Source organism: Nannospalax galili, unplaced genomic scaffold (genome assembly GCF_000622305.1).
Source record: "Nannospalax galili isolate Female #2095 unplaced genomic scaffold, S.galili_v1.0 scaffold578, whole genome shotgun sequence".
Lineage (NCBI taxonomy): Eukaryota > Metazoa > Chordata > Mammalia > Rodentia > Spalacidae > Nannospalax > Nannospalax galili.
The window spans coordinates 6,275,366-6,279,733 of NW_008342282.1; the positions used below are offsets into that span (position 1 = coordinate 6,275,366).

The following is a 4,368-nucleotide window of genomic DNA, read 5'->3' on the forward strand; positions in this document are numbered from 1 at the left end:
TAAAAATCAATTATTATTGTCATATTTACCATTAAATTTTTTGCTATATAAATGACCATTCAATAATTAGTAATAGTAAGAATTCTAGAATTTGAAGTCATTGATTCCTATTTTTAGCATTAATGCTTATGTTTGATTAAGTCAGGTAGACATGCCAAATAGGAAGGAGCAATAATCTAGTGACAACTTTGACTTTATCAGATATTTAAAGAGATATAATGCTCACAATACTCCACGGCCAATTTTTTATCAGTCAGGATGAACAATGTAATGAATCTGTACTTAATCACACATCATTGTTTTTCACATGTCCCAGATAATCATACAGCTAGGAAGAGTGAGAAGCATCCCTAAAATCTTCTGGAGTTGGCTGTTCCCATACAGTCCACACCTACAGATTTTCACCACTGATAGGAGGATAAGGATTAAGGCAGACAAAACAATTAGAATTCCAGATTCATCATTAACTTGGAATATTATAAAATAAAAGTGTCTGAACCTTTTAATCATCAAATCAATCAAGTCAATTTTCAAAAAATTTATTTCCATAGATAGAAAGGAAATATTTTAGCCTGACTTCACAGATTACTCTAAACTTGGAAAGGATGTGGTTTAGTGTTTTAGTTGCTGCTGCTACTGTTGTTTGTTTTTGAAGTACTTCCAAACTCTTGGGACTGATAGGCTGTTTCTGATTCCAAGAGGTTTAAAATCATAGCAATTAGGTCACTTTCCTTACTCAGGAAAGTCAGGAGTCCCTATTTACGTAAGAACGTCCTAAGTTAGAGCTTTCCAATCTGCCATCTGCGGTGGAACAGTGGCCATGATGCAGATTTTAGTAAAGACCCTTATGGGGCAGACCATCAGGCTCAAGGTTGAACCCTCAGACACTATAGAAAATGTAAAAGCCAAGATCCAGGATAAGGAAGAAATTCCTCCTGATCAGCAAAGGCTGATCTTTGCTGATAAGCAGTTGGAGGATGGATGAACTTTGTCTGACTACAACATTCAAAGGGAGTCCACCCTTCATCTTCTGTTGAGGCTTCGTGGTGGTGCTAAGGAAAGGAAGAAGTCTTACACCACTCCCAAGAAGAATAAGCATAACAAAAAGAAGGTGAAGTTGGCCATCGTGAAATACTATAAGGTGGATGAAAATGGGAAAATTAATCGCCTTCCTCAAGAGTGCCCTTCTGATGAGTGTGGAGCTGGAGTTTTCATGGCCAGACACTTTGACAGACATTACTGTGGCAAGTGCTGTCTGACTTACTGCTTAAACAAACCAGAAGACAAATAATTGTGTATGAGTTAATGAAGACATAGGAACTGAAAAAAAAAAAATCCCAGTTAGAGAGCTACAGACCGCTAGTATTAAATGACCAGGAAATAGTAACACAGTGACAGCTATTGTGTAGTGAGCAGAAAAATCCTATACTGATCACTCTGCTAGATGTGTTCACTTATAATATTTAATTTTGATTTTTTAAATATTTTACTTATTATTTTTATGTGTATTGCCTGCATGTATATAAGTACACCCATGTCATGCAATGCCCACATAGACCAGAAGGGTATTGGGTTCCCTGGAGTAATGGCCAGTCATTAGCCACCATGTGGGTGCTGAGAACTAAACCCAGGCCCTCTGGAAAACCAGCCAGTGCTCTTAACTACTGAGCCATCTCTTTAGGCCCTTAATTTAATTTATTTAATTTTTTACCTTTAGCTTACCATTTAATTTAGACTTTCAAAGACATCTTAGGATAGCATAGTCTGTCCTTCTAAATAATTATTTTAAAAACGTTTTCATATATTGCCCTTTCAAACAAACTTTCCTTCTCAGCATTTTACAAAAATGACATTTACTTAGTAGTTTATTGTGTTCTTGGGCATATATTTCCAGTTAAGAGAGTTGCTTCTTGACACATTCAGATATTATACATCTTTGAAGTTCTAATTTTGACATCTTTTAATCATTCTCTGCAGCGTAACTTCTATTTAATGTATGTAATACCTGAAGGTTTGCTGTGAAAATCATATATTTATCAATTATCAAAGAAATTCTGTTTGGTAAAGTATAAGTCAATGAAGAATCTTTGTAAGCATACTAATTTCATTTTTAGAAAACCCTATTAGATAGATTATTCTCTCACTTACAAATTTGGAAATTGATGAGGTTAAGGAATTCACTCCTGGTTAATAAAGGATGAAAATAATATTTAAATCTAGGTATCCTGAACCATCCCAACAAAATGAAAAGATTACTAAATAGAAATAATGGAAGCCTTGTTTGTTCTTAGCTCTTACCACTAAATGCCTCTTTCCAGAACCTTCAGTGGTTGCCAGGTACGTACAATAGAGTCTTCTCTTTGTCCCACAACTTTTGCATCTGCTGTATCTTTAACTCTTTGTGTTATGGCCCCCTCCCCTCCACCCAGACAGGATCACATTCTGTTTCCCTAGCACAGCCACTTCCTTGACATTTTCTCATCCTTTCTCATTGCTTGCATTAGTTCCTAAAGTCATCTTTACCTATAGATGACACAGTGCAAGTCATCCCTCAAATGCCAGTCAAATGCCCTCCATCTCTGTCTGCTATAAAGCAATCTGAAATAGTCCTAAATAAACAAGCCTCCCAAACCCATGACAATCATCACATGCACAAAAGTCTCTTAACAGCTGTGTTATGTTTTCTAAGGAATCATATGCTCCAAAAATGACACACTACTACGACTATTCAATAAAGGAATAAATTAATGCATGAATAAATGACAAAATACGTAAATGAACTCAACTGGCCACTCTTTTCATGAATTATAAGCAGATTTCATCCTTTCATTTAACAGGAGAAATAACGCAATATTACACAGCTAATTCAAAGGTAAAACTAAACTCAGTGAACCACACATGTAGTCCTCCGGCTCTCACTCAGTTTCCAGCTATAAGAAATTTTTTAATTTTTATTTAAAATTCATCTTAAAATATATTATTTCATTATTAATCAATATTCTTTATCTAAACCTATCCATTCTTTCCTACCCTTATATTTTTGAGTACTCCTATTTCACAGATCCTCAATTTCTAGTCCAAATTATCTCAAATATATATCAAAATAATGTTTTCTTCCTGAAAATCCAGCAAAAAATACATGTGGTCTATGTTGTAAAATAAAGTCCTGTTTTGCTGTTGTTCTATGATTCTTCACTTATCTGATTAAGAAATATTTGTCTGCACATGCACCTCACTCCAGAAGCTAAACTTCATAGCTACCCCCTTCTGCTGCTGGGTCCCAAGGGAGACTTCCCTGGGACAGTCCAGCGGGCAACCTTTTTTCTAGGTTAAGGTGGTCATGCAGGAGTGTTCTGAAATATTTACCTTCCATTGCTTTTAAATTTTCAAATGAGATTCAGTCTTTTCTAAGAGCCCAGTACAACCTTTTTGTACATCTTAATTTGACTCACAACCTAAGAATCACAGGCTCAGCATAATGAAACTCAAGACAGAGCAGAGGCATATCCAAGTAAACCATGGGATGCTCTCTAAGTCTATATGCCTTCTCCATCCTCCAATAAGAATCACTGTCCCAGGGCTAGAAATACTTTGGGGAGGGGTTAAGAGCATGGTTGCTCTTGCAGAGGACTCAGGTTCTGTTCCCAGCACCCACATAGTGACTAACAACCATTCATAACTCCAATTTAGGGGGATCAGATGCCCTCCTCTGGCCTCTGTGAGCATTGCACGACACAGATGCACTTACATATGTGCAGTCAAAACATTTATACACATAAAATAAAAATAAATAAAAATTCAAAAAGAAGAATCACTGTCATGATGATCCACATGTTTTCAGAGGGCTGAATGCACTATGTGGGTGTACTAGAGAGATAAAGCAGCATGTATTGAAAGCTTTCTATGTATCAGGAGTGGGGCAAGCAGTTAACCTCCCTCACCTATTTAGCCTTTACAAAGCACTGTTATTGCCTCATAATTGGTTAGCAATACAACATTAATAAATATGCTGAGTTACCCAGCAATTAAATAGAGGAAAAGTGGGGGGAAGTGCTGTCTCAATCCTGGACCCAAACTCTTAGCCGCTGTGTTATGTGCAGTACTTATTGGGAGAAATTCCTCTTCATAAAAGATAGCACCTGGTCAATAATGGTGTGTGTCTGCTGTCTGCACTCTGGCTGTCAGCACACTAACACAGTTGGTCAAGGTTCACCCAGTGCAACTGTTTAACATAAAAACCATAGAAACTATGAGAATAGTTTTGGAATTTACTGAAAATAGCTGAGCCCATGATCTACCATGAACCCTAAAGCACTAAGCTAACCATTATTACTGTAATGCACGGAATATGAATTATTGTCACACATA

General features: G+C 36.6%; 1 protein-coding gene and 1 pseudogene across 1 annotated transcript in view; both read left to right on the forward strand.

The window, feature by feature from the left end:
• Positions 1-4,368, forward strand: part of LOC103738192 — a 127,694-nt gene that overhangs the window by 115,472 nt on the left and 7,854 nt on the right.
• Positions 824-1,299, forward strand: LOC103738180 (annotated as a pseudogene).